Source organism: Peromyscus leucopus, chromosome 1, assembly GCF_004664715.2.
Source record: "Peromyscus leucopus breed LL Stock chromosome 1, UCI_PerLeu_2.1, whole genome shotgun sequence".
NCBI lineage: Eukaryota > Metazoa > Chordata > Mammalia > Rodentia > Cricetidae > Peromyscus > Peromyscus leucopus.
In genome coordinates, this window is record NC_051063.1 from 25,897,472 (window position 1) to 25,917,131 (window position 19,660).

Sequence of the window (19,660 nt, forward strand, 5' to 3'; positions counted from 1 at the left end):
TTTAAGACTCAGAAGCAGGAATGATATTGATAGTGAAGATAAATAAATGCTGTCATTGTTTTCATTCTTTTCCAGTTACATGAAATGGGAACATACTTTCTTAATTAAGACTCTGTGGTGTGTGGGCACTTAGAGGGCAACCAGATCTCCCAACAGAAGCCAGAACACAGGCATAGAGAATAGCAGGGCTCCCCTGTGGTGGTCACAAGACCTGAGTGAAACATAGTGGCCACCCAACACCCTTGTTGGCTCTTGGAGAGTTGGCGGCAATCCTTCTTAATCGAGCAAGGAACACACATGGGTGGTGGAGTAGGGAGGGGTGAACATGACTGAAACCTGCTTATAACTGTTTTCATTGTTGCTCCAGGCACTCCTTGAACTTGGGCCAAGGAAAATGTACGTTCCATTTCAGGAATTAGAGCAAGAATGAAATGTGGCTTCCTGAGGAAATGGAAATGCTAACACCAGAGCCCTCTGAAATGAAACCACATGTTATGGTAAATGGGGGGGGTGGTGCCTCTAAAAGGGATTCCTGCGGCCATCTCTCCGCCAGCTAGATACCCATGTCAATGTACTTTATTTAAGTTTGTTTCCCTGAAGCACCAGGTTATTGGCAAGGAGGTAAGTTCCTCACAGTCCCTATGATAGTAGGAAACACATGTGGAGAATGGATTACAGTCCATGAGCACCATTCTGCCATATTACAGGTCTGATACAACAAACAGAAAAAGTGATTTGAAATCAGCTTTCTCTCAAAACCTCTTGCCAAAGCTGGAAAAAACAGTCTGGCTTTTCTTCTGAGGAAAAATAGTCTATGACGTTGGAGAGGCATGATAGCATCCTGCATAAGGGCAGCTCCTTGCAGTCCGCGCCTTGGAAAGAGCAGGAAAAGGGAAACATTTGGTATTTTGTCATTAACAGCTGAGCAGGTTCTGATTACTTCAAGAGTGATGTTTTTATATGAATAAAAATGACATATGGCACATTACACAAACACACCCTCACCAAACCCCATCTTCCTGTGCCTCGTATCCCCTAATTCTAGCCTCTAGTTTTACTAATGCCTTGTGCTTGTCACATAGCTTTGAAATATCATAAATGTAAAGCCCAGGTTTTACAGGGTTGGTTGCACTTGGACAAACTATGTGTCAGAATTAACAGCTTTTGGAGCTCAGGGGCCCATAGGAGGAGGAAAGGAAGAGTGCCTGCCTGTGGCTTTGAGGAAATAGGAACTGGGTGCCAGGGACTGCAGGGGCAAGTTCCTGGCTTGACCCTCTCAAGTACATCAGAAAGGTAGTCTAGGAAGGGGCTAGAGCTGAGACTGACAGAGTGTGGAGATATGGCATTCCCACTGGGACATCTTTAAAATACCATAACCCCAGAGCCAGGCAATGAACTCCTCCTCATTCTTAAAGTACAGAAAACCAGAGAACTTGGATATTTTCTCACAGTGGGAATGGGGAAAAGAGCTGGTAAATTAAGAGGCAGAGTGAACAGCTGGGGATGATGGGCCCAGAATCCTAGGAGGAACTAGGGACAGAATCAGGATCTAAGCTCCAAGTCTGACTCTTTCTTACCAATTCATAAAGGAGAGGATGTAAGCACTGAATATGAACTGCTTTCCTCTACCCCAAAGCTTCTCAGTGTCTGAAAGCCTCACTCCTGCAAACTAATCAGAGGACATGACACCTGGTGACAGAAGAGTCACCTGGTGCATCAGTACTGGCTCTTTTGAAAGCTGTGTGCAAGTAGGAAACACACAAATGCATGACCTGTGCTTGCTTCTATTTTTATAATGTTGAAATTTTCACAGATGAAGGAAAACACCTCTAAAGGCCCAGCTGAAAAATCAATGAAGAGCCTGGAAAGCAAAGATCTGTGACTGCCAGCTGTCCAATTCTGCTCAGGGGTGGGAAACTTATAGTGTTCAGAACTCTGTTTTACTTTGCAAGCCTGAGGCAGAACCTCCCAGCAACTTGGGACCAGGGCTGCCACAGAGCAACCAAGGACAGGCTGGCTTAGAGTGAAAGCTGCTCTCTACCCTGGGGCCCTGCTGCAACCATCCTAGGGATACCATCCACTTACAGGGGCACTCTTTCAATTGTTTTCTTTGTTTGCTTATTTGTTTGTTTCCTCTTCATGAAATGAAATTTCCATTCAGACCTGTACCGTTTTAGAAGCTGGAATGCCCAGGGCACACCCAAACAGACTATATCAACACTGGAGCAGAATGAATGTTTTGTGAAAGTTTACCAGGTGGTTCCAACATTATATTCCTGTAAGGTCTGGCTCACTACTGCGCACCTGCCATAGCACTTGACCCAAGCAGCAGCATAGGTGCATATGCAAAACGAATGAGCAATGGAGCAGCAAATGAATGGAAGTAACAATCCTATTTCCAAAGCTCAGACCATTCCCTCAACATCTTTCTGTGGTCAATCTGCTGGAAATAAGGTTTACCCTAAAGCCCTAGGTGATGGGTAATTGTTACTAATATGCCTCCCATCCAACAGCAATGAAAGAGGCCCAGGTGGCTCACTGGATTCTGGATACCAGTCAGAACTACCACATCTACTGGGACATTGGGAGCAGGTACTTCACTAATGGGTGCCCAGGACTCTTTCTCAACCCAATGCAAAAAATCTGGTGCAGAGCTCCTAGAATCAAGAAGTAGACCTGAGCCCAGCCTGACCTGATGCTTTTTGAAAAGCACACCCCAGGGAACAATGATGGACCAGGGAACTGGACTTTGCCTCTGGCCCCACCTCTGACCTTATATGACCTTGAACCCAACACCCATGAACTTTCCTGTTTTAATAGTGCCACAGGGAGGGTGTCTTCTTGGTGAGTGTAACATCAGAGCCCCAAGAGAGTTCACCACCCCTGAGATCTTTAAGCCCATTCTGTTGCTCTCCTCCTACATCTGTAAGCATGAGCTTCAAGGTAATATTTCTCTTGGGTGCCAAGCCAAGCCCTGGCACAGGTGGCTGTGGAGCCCAGTGGTGGTTACTGCACTTCTTAGAGCTTCATCTTTTTCTAAGCATTTCTGCTCCTGGATATGCAGGCCTATTGGGGAAGAGTTTAGGCAGGGTGAGGCTCTGTATCCTTCAAAGCTGGGTCCACTTTGCCTTTCCAGGGCCCAAACTGGCTTCACCTGGAGCAATGAGCTAATAACACAAACTACAGGAAGGCCAGGCTGTAAAGTAGTGTGTGAAGCCAACCAAATAGCAGCCTCCACAAGCTGACTGAGCTATCCTCCCCACCCCTAACCAGGTGTCCCTGCTTCTTCCTGGGTCACTGGCAAGTATATAGTGAGGCTAACAGCATTATAGCCAAAAGCAGCTTGAGAAGTAAATGCCTGGGAAGGTGGAGGTAATGATGGCTTCCCAAAAGTCCTGAAGTCTCTGGGTTGGCAGTCCTTCAGCCCTCAACATGATTTTCCTCAACATGATTCCCAATTGGACTTAGACAGCCTTAGCCTGTGCATTCAGGGCAGGCATTTCACCAATGGGTGCCCAGGACTCTTTCTCAACCTGGTGCAAAAAAAATGAGTCTTAGCATGAAACTCAGTCTGCCCCTCAGCCCTCATTCTTGGTATGCAGAGAAAAAAAATGTAGGAAGTTGTTATTTTGTCCTTCTAGACTCTTCTCTCTAGTAAGCCTCTATTTCTTCCTGTGGCCCACCATGGGTTTGGCCTGATGGAAAACCCAGATCTTTAGTGATTAAGTATCAAACTACATCAACTCCTTTCAAGCCTTCTACCTGTGATTAGCCTGGTTTTAGTCTCATGAGGACTTGGAGGTGCTCAAGAGTGAATTTAGCTCACAGGCATAAGAGCTTATGCAATGGCCAACATTCCACACAGGGATCCGGGGAGAAAGGTGTTTTACCAGGATCTAGTACAGGAGAGCAGGAACCTAGATCTTGCTTAGAGTTGTCATCCACTGATGTTTGGAACTGTGTGTGCATGAGCATGGTTATGTGTGTGTATAATGTGTGTGTGAGCGAATACACACGCTTGTGAATGAGCATATGTGGGGAAGCCAGAGGCCAACACGGGTTTTCTTCCTCAATTAGTCTCCACTATATTTTCTAATACATTGTCATGAACCTGGAGCTCACCGATTCAGCTAGACTGGCTGGCTAGAAAGCTCCAAGGATCCACTTGTCTCTGCCTCCTAGGTGTCAGGAATAGACACATGCACTACTGCATCTAGCCTTCTGCATGGGTCCTGGAGATCAGGTTCTTATGCATGTGCAGCAAGCACAATACTGATGAAGCCATCTCTTCACTCTCTGGTATCAGAATTTAGACACAGATTTTTCTAAAAGAGAATTTGGCAGAACTATTTTTAGGAAAGAGACAGGTTTAAGTCAGACAGTGGCCTTCCTATTTTGATACCAAGTATATAAAATAACTGAAGCAATAACAGATCTAAAAAAACAGAGACCTTACTGTATGCCAAGCACCATGCTAGGCACACTACATGCCTGTCTCATGTAGCCTTCCTCACTGCTTATGGGACAGGTACTATAACAAGTTGTATTTCAGATGCTGGAAAATAAAGTCATGATCAGAGTCAGCATGAGATCAAGGAGTCAGCAAGAGGCAGTGCTAGGGTTTGACCACAGTTCCTGCTGACTATAGAACTGGCCTGCATTTCTTAGCCTCTTGGGATCCACAGTAGCAATAGACAAGGACCTTGGAGTCTAAGAGGTAGGTGACATTACATCAATGCCACCAGGTAGCAACCTCCATGGGAAACAAGAGGTATCAAAGTGTGATAGTTAATACGTCAGCTTGACAAGATTTAGAATCACCTAGGAGACAAAGCTCTCAGTATGCCTGTGAAGTAGTGTTTGGATTAGGTTAGCCTCTAGACATGTCTGGGAGGGTTTGTCTAGATGAATTAAGATGGGAAATACTCACTGTGGGCAGCACTATTCCGTGAGTTGGGGTCCACGACTAAATTAAAAGAAGGAAATAAATAAGCAGAAGCATTCACTTCTCTGCTTCCTTCTTGCAGATTCAATGTGATCAGCTGCCCCAAGCTCTTGCTGCTATGCCTTCTCTTTAATCATAGGTTGTACCCTCAAAATATGAGCCAAGATAAACCCCTTATCCTTTAAGTTGCTTTTGTCAGGGTATTATTATTATAGCAACAGGAAAAGTTACTAAGATGCTTAGTAAAATACTAAGTAATCCAGATGTTTGTTAGTCCATTTAGGTACAGACTGTCTGCACCCTCTGAGTCCAGAGCATTCATTCTCCAGCAGATGAGGTCTAGGAAACATGGCTGCTCAGGACTGGCTGTCAATCAGGCACCTTCTGCACTGGCCAGGCTAGCTAAGAGAATGATTTGAGAGGTACCTCTCCAGTCTTGCTACAGAAAGCCGGACCTGATATCACCTCCTTGAATCTTCAGCTCTGCAGCATGAACCACACAGGGTTGTATAACTTACATTTGTCTCATGCTTTTGGCTACTGTCCTAAGAGGCAGCCTTGCCTCCTCAGCTAAGCTATAAGTCCTCTCTGTCTTACTATCTCTCCCCTGTACTGCCTGGGACAGTCTACATTCTTATGAGATGACCAATACAACACTGACTAAAGCAGTAGCAGCCCAAAGAACAGTTACTCACTAGGATCCTGTTTACACTTCTTTAGTCCAAACAAATCTGGTATTCCTTTAAGGGGGGAGTCTTCAAGTCCCCAGTGTCCCAAAGTCAATGCTTGGCTTTAATGGGTTATTGGAATTGCACTTCACAGCACATTCCTATGCTGGGACCAACATGGAGGAGAGCCTTTAAGCCAACAGGACAGGAATATAAACAGGATTGGCCTGCTTCAGCACCAGCAGGGGACTAGGCTACCTCACTTCTCACATATCCAGACACCTAGCACAGATCCAGACATGGAGCCATGAGCAATAACACTTGATGAGCCAGCAAATGAACAGATTAAGATCTAATAATATAGGGCCAGACACTGATATAGCTGAGAAAGGAGATTGCCATGAGTTCAAGGCCAGCCTGGATTACATAGTGAGTTTCAGGTCAGCTAGGGTACAGTACGAAGTCCTGTATTTAAAAAAAAAAGGGGGGGGGGGTTGGGGAGGAAGTTCTAGCTGAGTTGCTGCTTGGCTAGCACATACAAGGCCCTGGGTTCAATAGTACCACATGAAACAGGTATGATGATATACATCTGCAATTCTAGTACTTGGGGAGTAGAAAAATAGGAAATCAAAAGTTCTAGGTCATCTTCAGCTACATACCTAGTAAGTTTGAGTGTAGCCTGGGCTACATAAAACCCAGTGCAACAGTAGCTATTGAATGGCTACATGCTAGTACATATAATTCCAAATTTCTCCCTATGATGGGCTAGGGTTAGGTTCAGCCTTATGTGAAAATCAGGTGAGTAAGGGCAAGTCCTCTATTAAAAGTTCAAGACCCCATAGGCTGTCAAGATGGCTCAGAGTGTAAAGACACTTGTCACCAACTCTGACAACCTGAATCTGATACCCAGGATCCATGTAGGAGGAGAGAACTGACTCCTACAAATGGTACTCTGATCTTATACTTGCAGAGTTGCATATGCAAACCCTACCCCATAAATAAAACATAATTTTAAAACTTGAAAAGAATCTAAGGGGCTGGAGAGATGGCTCAGCATTTAAGAGCACTTATTGCTCTTGTAGAGGACCCACGTTTGGTTCCCAGCGTATATATGGAGGTTTACAAACCACTCTAGTTCCAGGGGATATAGCTCCCTCTTCTAGCCTTTGCAGGGACCAAACATATACACAGCGTACTTACATGCACACAGGTAAAAAAATCCATACTCATAAAATAAAAATAAATCTTTATTTTAAAAAATATTTTTTATGTGTATACTGGGACTCGAAACTGGGTCCTCTGGAAGAGCAGCCAGAGCTCTTAATAGCCATCTCTCTGCCCCCCGCCCCCAATAAATCTCTCTTTAAAATTCCAAAATCTTCACTCAAGGACTCCCACCCAAGCCTGGTACAGAGACCCCATTGGAGACTATTCTAGCCTCCTCCCTGGTGCTTGACACTTTGAACACCACAAGGCAGAGTAGCTCTGTTAGTCTAGAAGCCTGTAATGGATGCCACACAGGTGCCTCATATACATTTTCAAGAGCCTTCTCTGCATGGAGCCAAGTAGACACTTGAATCATCAGAGGCAAAGAAAGTAAAATGCCTCATGCATTTTCATTTTTATCTCCGTAAAAGAGCACAATCAATTTGTCAGCATGCAATACCACTTCTTGCCAAACACCACTTATTTTAGACTAAAGCTTTCTCAGCTATACAAACACTGAACAGACACAGGCAGAACCCCAAACACATGCTTCTCTTTGCCTCTTTCTGTTTTAAAAGTCCCTCATATCTCATAACTGTCTAGACCCCATAAGCTTCCTCACAGCTGGAGTACTGCTGCCTAGTTCTGCTCCTTTCTTCCCTTTGACAGTTAGCCTTGAAACAGATATTTTATTGATGGAAAACTTGAAAGAAATCCTCCTGAGTGACTTAATATTAGTGGTAACTGGGAAAAAGAAAAAAAAAAGTAATTGAGCTGATCAAAAACATGATTGTAGTTGGACATGGTTGCACATGCCTTTAATACCAGCACTTGAGAGGCAGAAGTGAGTTTCAGGCTAGCCTAGTCTACAGAAACATTCTTGTTTAAGGTATTGTACCTATGTAGCTTATTTTAAAAGGTTTGTAAAGTTTTAGTCTTTGAAAGCTCTTTAAGGTAACAAATACAGGTTAATAGTCATCTATAACTATCAAATTTATAGTCATGTTAGGTATGTTTTCAAGGTCATACAGAGATATATTTTAGATAGATAGGTGATCTTAAAACACTTCGAAGACCTACAAAATTGGCATTTAAAATGTTTTAATAACATAAGGCTTTTCATGACAGTGAAACACATCTGCTCCTGGCAGCACCAATTTACTTCAAAAAAGGATAATGGGCATTGAAGAACCTCTATATGGAATTTGCTTTCTTTATGGTAAAAGCTAGCCATTTGGGCAAGAAAGTGCCCTTGCCTTTCCTCAACTGCTGACAGTACACTGTCCAAACTGAATCAGCAAGACACAAAGAAAAGCGACTGTCAAACTTTGCCAAGACAGGGTAGAACAGTCCTTCAAAAATTCCTGTTTCACAGAAAAGTCTATCAGATATTCTAGGCCTGTAGGCTGAAGATGGATGCCCCAGCATTGCAGAGGAAACCTGGGTGACTGTCCAGGCAGCCAGATGTCCCTGTCATTTCTTTTAGTTTTGGAAGTGGCTTTGGAAGATAATAGTATAGCCTTCTGTGGTCTTTGATAGAGTTGATGACTAGGTAGTCATAGTTACAGTTTTCCTTAGTTATGATAAAAGGTAACAGGTACAGAACTTTGGACTCATCAAGATGGAATAAAAAAATGGAGTATTTTACACAAAATATGCCAAATACAAAAATAGAATGAACACTGTAAGTGTAATTCTTACCTGATAATTGTTCTTATTATTTATAGTTTTACTATGTTAGAGTTAAAACCTTTCCTTTTTATTTAGACAAAAATGGGAAATGTTGTGGAATACTCTTTTTGTACATTGTGAATATGTGTCACTCTGATTGGTTTAATAAAAAGCTGAATAGCCAATAGCTAGGCAGGATTTTCAGGGCAGAGAGAACGCTGGGAAGAAGAAGGATGGAGTCACAAGGAGTTGCCAGCCAGACACAGAGGAAGCAGGAAAGGAAAACAGTATATAATAAAAGTAATAACGCCACAGGCAGAAAGTAAATTAATAGAAATGGGTTAATTTAAGTTATAAGAGCTAGTTAGAAACAAACCTAAGCTATCAGTCGAGATTTCATAATTCAAAAGTTTCCATGTGGCTACTTGGGAGCTGGCAGGTGAGACAGAAGACTGAGGAATTCAGGTCCTCAAATCTCTAAAAGCACGTACGTGTTCACATCAAGATGGTAGAAATGCTAGACATATTCTTCCTTATAGAATACTATTTAGTCTTGCTTCCTGGAGGTATCCTGAGCTATCTTCATTGGAAGAACATTTCATTGAGTGTTACAATTTAGATGGTAGATGCTTCTGAAGTCAACAGAACTGCTTCTGGGGTATAGAACATAAATAAATACCTTAGTTCCAAGAACCTTATTTTGTTTTCCCAAGATGCCAGAATTGTGCAAGACTGTCTTGTCCTGGCCGTGTTCTCAAGGGCAATAATGAGCTGGTCATCCAGAATTGACTTTATTCACAAGGGACAGGAAGCTTGGTAATGTAGGTATATACAAGGCCACAGATGGCTGGGTGGTATCTGACCCCCAGCTACAGCATTATTTATACACTTAAACTCAAGAATTTTTACAGGGCTACTAAAGGTTTCCTAAAAATCACTATTCGTTTTAAATATTAACTGTTTCTACTTATAGCACAATGGCCTCCAATGAGCACAGAGCAGAGAGCAAGAACAGGCTATGGCTAGTACCCATACTTCCTTAAGGCAGTGCCACATTTTACTTCCTCTCTAGCTAGTGCTCCTTCACTTCTCCTCTGAGGCACTAAATATGGGTGGTTTGGAAAATCTATCCGACTGTTTGTTAATTCCCTATCAACGTCAACTTAGAACTTGGGTGGAGTGCTGGCTTTTCCTCTCATGGCTGCCTTCTCCAGGATTAAAAGCAAGGCCCTGCACATGGCGGATTCTTGGGAATGAAGGGGTGGATGAATATATGAATGGATGATGGTTGAAGCATGAAGAATAAGAAGGTCTCAATCATAATAAAAAAGATAATATCTCACATATGGGCAGTTAGAGAGCAGGCAAGGCTGTATACTAATGAGTATGTACGGGTGGGTGACATATGCTTATCTATGATATCCTGCCACTCACCTGCCATGAATCTCATGTTCTTCTATCTCACACCCCTAGACCCACTACAAAGTAGAAAGCACCACACAGCCCTGCTGGACTAAAGGACAGGGCAAAATCTCAATGACTTGATGCAGGTCTTTGAGACCCTAATACCTATGTTACACCTGGAATTGTGGAACCTACCTGATTAGGAGAACCTCCCCTTCCTTAAAAGGAAACCACTGTTCCAACCCAGAAAAAAAAAATTGGGGCAGAAAGCCCCAGAAACACAAAGCTTCCCATGGCCAGGAAGGAAACTGTTCCTAAGGCTGCCAGCATCATCCATGGTGCCTGGGAACAGAGGAGATAGCACACAGAATTCCAGCCAAAGCAGTAGAAGACAAGGGTATGGGAGATAAGGAGGAAGGAAAACCTGAACATTTCCTTTTATCTCCAAGTGTTTTAGTGGGAGCTACAAAAAGAACATTTTCCACTCAGACAGGCTATGGCCTAAACTGAGAATTTGCCTACTAAATATCTTCTGAACTCCACGAAGTTTGTACTAAGCTAAGGGACCAAGAAAGAAGAAGCTAAATACAGACTCAGTCCCCAAGAAAGGAACACAAACTCACAGACTCAGCTTTGGTGCAGGGCTGGCCCTGTGGGAGCAAACGTGGAAAAAAAAGGGAAGTTCTAACAGATAGTGAAGACTCCCAGCCTTTTAGGCCCTCAAGTTCCTCAGATCCCTCTCCAGCTCTCTCAATCTGTTATTAGTCTCCCTTAGCTCTCCCCAGCTTCCTCAGCATCACATCATTCCTCAGGTCCTCACCATCTCCCTCAGTTTTTAACAACCCTCTTCAGCCTCCCTCCTGCAGCGTCTCTAAATCTCTCTCAGCTTCCCTAACCCTCCCTCTACCTTGCATTTTCTCTCGGTCTCTGAGTTTCACTCAGCTTCCTCCACCCTCCCTCAGTCTTGCTCAGTTTCCCTCAGAATCTCTGTCTGTTTCCCTAAGCCCCCTTCAGCCTCTCTTAGTTCCTTCAGTTTCTTGTCCCCCTTAGATTTCCTGTCTCCCTCAGCATTCCTTTCAGTTACTAGCCAGGTAAACCCACTGTTATTTGCAGAACTTGAATCTACCCCTCATGTTGTACGAACCAAAAACTCTTGTCCCAAGAACATCACCTTCATTTCACAAAACACTGCAGGAACTGAAATGTTCTCAACCTGGCAATGTCAATTGCCTTCAACATTCTTATGCAGTCTGAAGAGAAGAGGACTGGGAGAAGACGACAAGTGAATTTATTTATTTCCAGGTGAGATGTTGTCCCAGCTCAGGTCATCTTTGTAAGATAAAATAAAATAAAATAATTCGCCCTAGCAGTCAGGGAGTTAGCTACCACAAATGGAATCGCGCTGCTAAGGAAAGGCTCCTCAGTTTCTGTTCTGGATTGCCCCTGTCCAGCTGGCATCCTATTCCCTTCCACACTGAAGTCATAGAGGTGCTACATGGTTGGGTACATCAACCTATATTAGCTTTGCTAGGCTAGATAGAGTCCCAAGGGTCCCTTCTTGCCCTATCCATGGGAAGAAGTCAGTTCTGGGAAGACAGCTCCAGTTCATCTGAGTTACTGACTGGTGGATGGCAGATGGAACAGACCTAAAATTAACCAGATTCCCATAAGTGCAGACACAATCTTAATCCTAGCACACTTAATTCCCCCAGAAAGCCTTCTTGGATTGCCTCAGTCCTACCTTTGGGCTCCTGTAAAAATTTTTCTAAATAACTCCTCTGATTTCACCTCCTTGTATAATCAGGTGTCCAAAACAATGAAAGGGCATTGTTAAGGATTAAAACTATGTCCCTCTCATTCATACATCAAAGCCTTAACTCTCAATGTGATAACATTTGGAGACAAGACTTTTGGGAGGTAATTAGCATTATTTGAGGTCATCGGGATTAGGCCCTAATCTGTTGGGTCTTGTGTCCTTATAAGAAAAGGAAGTAATAATGGGAGACAGAGGAAAGGCCATGTCAGAATACAGTAAGAAGGTGGCTTGTCTGCAGCAAGTCAGGAAGAGGCTTCACCAGAAACTATCCCGCAGCCTCTGGAGCTGTGAGACGACAGTAAGTTTCTGTTTATTAAGCTACTAGTGGCATTTTGTTAGAGCAGCCCCAGCAAACTAACATAAGGTATATAGCCAAGAGTGAGCTGCAAGACTTAAGTTCTACCACTTACTGGTAATCTTATGACCTCTGTTGAATCACTTGACCTATTTCCTGATCTGTAACAGAGCTTGCTAAGTCTATCTCCCACATGACTTCCTGAGAGAGCCTATGGAGGAAGAGCTCACATGAGGCTGACAAATGGGGGGCGGGGGACTAATGGGGGTTAGGCCAGAAGATGCCTAGGTTGCATGGGAGGAGCATGAAGGCTAGGCAAGAGGTGGACACAGTTCAGTCTTGGCTCCCACTTAAGACCTAGGAGGTACCAGTCAAATCACAAGATCAGGGCTGGTAAGAGAGCACAGTGAGTAAGGCACTTGTTGCCAAGCCAGAGAAGACCGGAGCTTTATCCCCCAAATCCACATGATAAAAGGAGAGAACTGACTCCACAAATTGTCCTCTGACCTTTTTTCATAACACAGCAAGCACATGAATACAAACAGACATAAAATAAGTAAGAGCCCAGAGTAATGGCAAATGCCTTTAATCTCAGCCAGAGTTACATAGTGAGACCCTGTCTCAAAAAAAAAAAAAAAATCAAAATAAATAAATGTTTTTAAAAAAGAAAAGGTCACACATCAGAGCAGTAACCCAGGCAAAATGACCTGTGCCTCCATCAGAGCAACAGAATAAGTTCCTATTCCTATGGCAACAGTCAGATGTTGAGATGAGCATATCTCAGCCATAGCCAAATATGTGTGCTCAAAGGGGGGCCTCAAAACACTGTGCCTGCCCTTGCCCACTATGGCTCAGAAAATCACTGTTCTCTAGGTACTCACATTAAGAGGTGTTGTGGAGTAATCTTTTTGCACACTGTGAAGATGTGTTTTTGCCAAGGCACCTTCTGATTAGTTTAATAAAGAGCTGAATGGCCAATAGCTAGGTAGGAAGAGGTTAGGCGGGACTTGCGGGCAGAAAGAGAAGAGGGGGAGATAAATCTAAGCATGAGAGATGCCAGAGGACATAGAGAGGAAACAAGAGGTACAAGGTGGAAGAGACGTAAAAAGCCACAAGACAAAATATAGATTAATATAAATGGGTTCATTTAATTTATAAGAGCTAGTGGGATAAACCTAAGCTATAGGTCAAGCTTTCATAATTAATAATAAGTCTCCATGTTGCTTTTTGTGAGCTGGCAGCCCAAAGAAAACTCTGACTACAAAGAGGTCTTTTGCTCCTTCACCACTGCACGATGAGGAAAAACATAAATCCTTGGAAAAAGTATCCAAGACAATACTAATTTTTCTTAATAAAAGCAACTTAGAGAGCCAGGCATGATGGTGCATGCCTATAATCTTAATCATTTGAAAGGTAGAGGCAGAAGGATCACCAAGATCTAGGTCAGCCTAGTGTATACAGCAATTTCTAGATTAGCCAGGATTACATGGTAAGAATCTTTCTTAACAAATAAATAAAAGCAGCATATTTCCAAGGGTATATCTGGTTGTAGATACAGGATCCCCAACTGCATGCCTGAGTAACTGGAAAGAATTTAACAGCCCAGGACAAAACAGTGACTGAAGCTGCCACTTGCTTTTCCTATATATGTATGGACTGAGGCTTCCTCCTAAGACAAGTGTTTTGTCCCTGGGAGTATAAAAAACTTTGCTTCTGTAGGTTAAAACCAAGGTTCTTTGAAGAGTCTGAGGAGCCAGACTGTCTGAGTCTGCTCATTAAACTAAGAACTATATGACCAGTGAAGGGACCATCATCTATGATTTGGTCTACAGTTGGAAAAACATGAGAAGGAACAAAATGAGCAGACAAGAGGATAGCTCTGCAAGCAGAAGTTTTTGCTAATGCTTCATGACTTACATGCAATTAGAGCAATAAAAACTTTAAATAAATAAATACATACATACATACATACATACATACATAAAAGGCAACTAAGAAAAAAACAGGTTTATCTGGACTCACAGTTTAAGAAGAGATGCATTCCAAGAACATGGAAGTGGGCAATTGAGGCAGATAGTCACATTGCATCTCCAGTCAGGAAGCAAAGAGAGATGAACGCTGGTGCTCAACTCTCTTTCTCCTTAGAGAGATCCTAGCACATGGCATGGTGTTGCCCAATTCAGAGCAGGCCTTCCATCCTCTCTGGAAACACCCTCACAGATGTGTCAGAGTTGTATCTCCAAGAGGATTCTAAATGCAGTCAATAATGAAGAATAACCATCACAAGAGCCATCTGTGGTGACACCCAGTGTTCATATACTTCCTACTTGAAGGCCTCTCTTCTGAGTGCGATGAACCTGCTTCCCCAAGAGGACCAGGATTGCTCAACAGACACTGTCCAGCCTGGCTCAAGAAGCAGTCTCAGTACTTCATCCAAAATCTAGTGTTGCCCATCTACTCTCACACAGCTGGCTGATGGTTACCTGGACTTAGATCTCTGTAGTGTGGCCAAGGCAACAAGAATCCAAACTGATGCCTTCCCTGAGGCTCAAGGATTTTGGAGGCATCCAGCAAGGCAGGCAGGATTAGTAGCCATAGCCTGTCTAAATATCTCCCTGATTTTAAGTGCCAAATTGTACGGCCAGACACTGTTGTGAGATGCCTGATGATGGTGTCTCAGCTTCTGCCTCCCAAGGGACAGATCTGCAGACTTGACTCAGGTCCCCTTGGAGATTCATCCAGGTAGTACCAAATTAGTTTCCAGCTCAAGGAAATATGTCCAGAGCAAAGCAATAGCTTCCACAGCAGAAGGCCACATCCCACACTGCCTTATTTTGGGCAAATTATCTTTGGAGTATAAATAGGGTTAACCAGTATTTATGGTCAAATAACTATGTCTTACCCAGTCCTGCTCTGCCATTTAAAATGGCAAAATACCACCTTCTAGTTCAGTCTCTGACCTTTGAGAGGGTGAAGGGTCTGGCATCACTTTACCACTTGGACTGAAGGCTCTAGGTGGCCCTGGCCCCTACCACATACTATTCTTGGGTGGGCAGGATTACTTTCTGTCCTCTCTGACAGTGAGGAACCTATTAGATAGCTCAGCATTTGTAGGTGGCTTAAGAGAAGCTTGGCAGAACATATTTTGGTAAAGTAACCTTTTGTCCACTTTCAGAAGAGTTCTTATATGAGAAGGTAAATCTCCCTACAGACTCTGCTGGAGACCTGACCAAAAGTTCCATACCTTTTTTAAAAAAAATTATTTGTTTATTATATATTTTGAGGAGGAAAGGGGAGGTGCCATAGCATGTGTGTAGAGGTTAGAGGATAACTTGTAGGGGCCCCATCTCACCAGTCCTCACTTATGATTCATTATTTCCATCTCTGTACATCTCAGGCTGCATTCTAACATATTCTAGCTTATTTATTTTATACAATTTACACTTTCCTATTTTTTTCATATAACAATATAAATCTGCTATTTAACATATTTTTACTTCAATTTGTTAAATTTTCATTTTGAAAATTTTGAGTTTTTTTATTCTTCAAATACACTTTGTTCTTTGTTAATACCTTCTGTCTCACTCAGTTTTTCAAGTCTCTCTTACATTTATTTTAATTTTTTATTTATTTTTAAATGTATGTGTGTGTGTGTGTGTGTGTGTGTCTGCATGGATATGTACACATGAGTACAGCACCCCTGGAGGCCAGAGAAAGAGTTGGATCACCTGAACTAGAGTAGCAGGCTTTTGTGACCACCTGACATGAGCGTCAGGAATCAAAACTGGATCCTCTGAAGCATCATTTGCTCTCTTACCCTTCTTGATATAGCATATGTTCTTTACGAAGGGACATCCCCTCCCTTTGGATCTGACGAGGGGCTAATCACTATTCCAACTAACAGAACATGGTAAATGTGATTCCTGTGACTTCAGAGGCTAGGCCACAAAGCAGGTCTAGTTTTTGTCTCTTGGAATACTCCTTTGTAATCAACTACCATGTAGGGGAAGCCTAGGACACATGGTAAGACCACATGGCGAAGTACAGAAGATCTACGAACAGTCATGTGCAAGTGAATTAGACTTTCTGTTCTTGGCTTTAAAATCTTAAAACTGAGATTTCAAACACTATGTAGGGGAAAATTAAACATTTGGACTTTCCTGTTTTAATTCCCAATCCAAAGACTGAAAATAAAAAGGGTTGCTTTATATCTTCCCATCATTCAGGTAGAGTAACTGGAATGTTCCCTAGTATATCTACATAACTTAGTTCTGGCAGATAGCATTGTTTAATAAATACTATACTGGCTGGTTTTGTGTGTCAACTTGACACAAGGTAGAGTCATCAGAGAGGAAGGAGCCTCAGTTGAGGAAATGCCTCCATGAGAAACAGCTGACATTTTCTCAATTAGTGATCAATGGGGAAGGGCCCAGACCATGGTAGTGCCATCCCTGGAGACTGGTGGTTCTAGGTTCTATAAGAAAAGCAGGCTGAGCAAGGCAGGGGAAGCAAGCCCTCCATTGTCTCTGCATCAGCTCCTTCCTCCAGGATCCTGCCCTGTTTGAGTTCCTGCCCTTGACTTCCTTCAGTGGTGAATAGCAATGTGGAAGTGTAAGCCAAACAAACCCTTTCCTCACCAACTTGCTTTTTGGTCATGGTGTTTCATCGCAGCAATAAAAACCCTAACTGAGACAAATACTGTTGGCTTTGTGAAGTATATTAGTAACATATTATTCTCCAATAATCTATAGTTGCCTCTTCAAAAAAGTCCCATGACCATCACAAGACAATTTCAGTCCACAGTTTAACAAAGGATCATTCTCTTGCTTGCCAGTGAATGAAAGTTCCCCCTAGTTCTAAGAGGGCAGACTTCTGCACTCCCAGCTCCTCAGATAGCTGGGGGATTGGTCAACCCTGCTTCTTGTCCTCAGGGATCCACTCAATGAAAATAAGCCACTCTTCTCTCAGTTTTCCAACCTAATACTGTTCTTGACTGGGTAGCTGCCATTTTCTTTTTCTCATAAACCAGGTACTTCTAGGCCAGTGGTTCTCAACCTGTGGGTTGCAACCCCTGGGGTCGAATGATCCTTTCACAGGGGTTACATAAGACTGCCTGCATATCAGATATTTACACTGCAATTCATAACAATGTATTGCAAAATACAATTATGAGGTAGCAACAAAAATAATTTTATGGTCAGGGGTCACCGCCACATGAGGAACTAACTGTATTAAGGGGTCACAGCATTAGGAAGGTTGAGAACCACTATTCTAGGACAAAAGAAATGTGGAAGAAAGAGCATCTGTATCATTAATCTAAAATTAAAGCTAAACACAGATTCCACTGCTAGAAATAGATGACCACTGACAGGAACAGGTAACATAGCGCCCCAGCATCCATGAATCTCAGGCTGGCTGGCCAGTGTGCCATCACACCCAGCTTCTGTGCATGGGTTCTGGGATGGAATGCAGGTCCTTATGCTTATGCAACAAACATTTTCACAAGCTGTGCTATCTCCCCGGTTCCCACTGACTGCTTTCTGAATTGTGTCACACCTCCCTCACCCTATCTATCACCACCTAGCCTTCACTGCCAAGAGCCAGGCTGGACCTGCTAAATCCAAGGCAAAGGTGGGCTAATCACAAGAAAATCAAGACGGGCTTTCTATTTCTAAAGCAGAACATCAACAATTGCCAAAGGGAGGCTCTGCAGGACCTGCCTTAATGGTAAATGAACCTGCTGTAATTAGCATATTAATAGCATTTGATTTCTAACGCCCCAAGAAATATCTTTCCAACCTCCTTACCAAAATACCCTGAGGTAATCACAGAACAAAGAGCGCAGGAGGAGACTGTCTGTGTGGGTTTCCCATCCCCCATCCGCTTCAGGAGCTTCTTCCCATCCAAACTTCTAGCATTCTTCCCACAGACCAATATCCTGACTCTCTCCAAGTGGAAAGAGCTAATTTCAGACCCCCGTGAAAACACTCATTCTAGAAGAGGCTTTCTATGAGCAAGCTTTGTGGACTAGTCAGGCTCCAGAACAAGGCTGGTAGTTCTGAGGATCAATCAATTTTAAGAACTCTCTGGCCAGGCAGTGGTGACACACACCTTTGATCCCACCACTCAGGAGGCAGAGGCAGGCAGATCTCTGAGTTCAAGGACACCCAGGGCTACACAGAGGAACCCTGTCTGGGGTGTGGGGGAGGTAAGAACTCTCTGAACTTAGCATTGCTGACAGCTAGCCAGCATGAACTCCTGAGAGATGAGAAGCAGAGTGAACCCAGGCCTTAGCACATCAGGAGAGGGAGAGAGCCCTCTACCAAAGCCCCACGCCTGTCATGGCCTGCACAGGACACCTTCCCACTCAAGACAGAGTTCTATGAGAGTAGATGGCAGCTGGCCCAGGGTACAGGTGAGAGGCTGGCTCCAAGCCCTGCTTGTATTACTCTAGAGGATGGCATCTGGGAAGCTGAACTGATTTTGATCCAAGAGTGTCTCTGGTCTTCTCAGGGGGCTGATGACATGGTGGCTATAGCTATATGCCCTAGTTAAACACAAAAACCCACCTAAAGAAACAAAAGCAGACACATGAGCTCAATGGAGCCAGTCCTGGTCCCCAGGAGACTTCTCCTCTCCACCTGACTGCTGGGTCCTTTGGCAGCCACTCCACAAAAAGCACTTTAAGGGCAGGTCTTTTGTTTTCAGGACTCACATTCCTGTGTGGACAGACTCCCTAAATCAGGTGGCCAGTGAACTGAAAAGATGGGTAATCAACTTCCAGAAAAACTCTCACAGTGGCTTCTTGTTGAAATAACTATGAAGGTATCTTTTTTCTTTTTCCCTTTTTTCTACTTCCTTGAAACAATGTGGTAGCTGGAGCTGCAACAGCCAAGTTAGACCAGGAGACATGCTGTAGAGCAGAGACATAGGGGCCTGGGTCCCTGCTGACACAGAAGAGACAACCAACAGTTTAACTGGAGACATCATTTAAACTGAAGAGAATGTTTAAGACACTCACACTCAAATTATTCAGCCAATAGGTATAATCATGTCTTGTCTTAGTTAGGGTTTCTATTGCTGTTAAGAGACACCATGACCACAGCAACTCTTATAAAGGAAAACATTTAACTGAGGTGGCAGCTTACAGTTCAGAGGTTCAGGCCATTATAATCATGGCAGGGAGCATGATGGCATGTAGGCAGACACGGTGCTGGCTACATCTTGATCAGAAGACAACAGGAAATAGTCTGAGTATCACACTGAGTGAAGCTTGAGCATATATGAGACCTCAAAGCCCGCCTCCAAAGTGGCACACTTCCTCCAAGGCCATATGTACTCCAACAAAGCCATTTCTGCCAATAATGCCACTCCCTTTGGAAGGCATTTTCTTTCAAACCACCACATGTCTGGATCCAGAGAACATTCTATGTTACCCTCAAACATCTCTCACTACATCCTACCATTCACCGACAGTCACTTCACCCAAGAAACTTGCCAGGATTATATCCTAGGATAGAAAGAATCGTTTCTTTGATTGATGTAATGTGGCATAGTTGTTAAGAGTTTAGGATCAGGCATTAGGCAGGCCTGTCTTCAATCCAAGTTCTCTCAGTTAATAATCACATTACACCAGGAAAATCATGTCACATCTA

At 43.4% G+C, this 19,660-nt stretch overlaps 1 protein-coding gene and 1 non-coding gene across 5 annotated transcripts in view; one reads left to right on the forward strand and one right to left on the reverse strand.

The window, feature by feature from the left end:
- Grk5 (G protein-coupled receptor kinase 5) overlaps nt 1-19,660 on the reverse strand; it is a 213,559-nt gene that overhangs the window by 74,514 nt on the left and 119,385 nt on the right. The window lies entirely within an intron of this gene.
- Nucleotides 13,526-13,654, forward strand: LOC114686127. Its single transcript, XR_003733534.1, has one exon. It is a non-coding gene; the product is annotated as a small nucleolar RNA SNORA44 (small nucleolar RNA).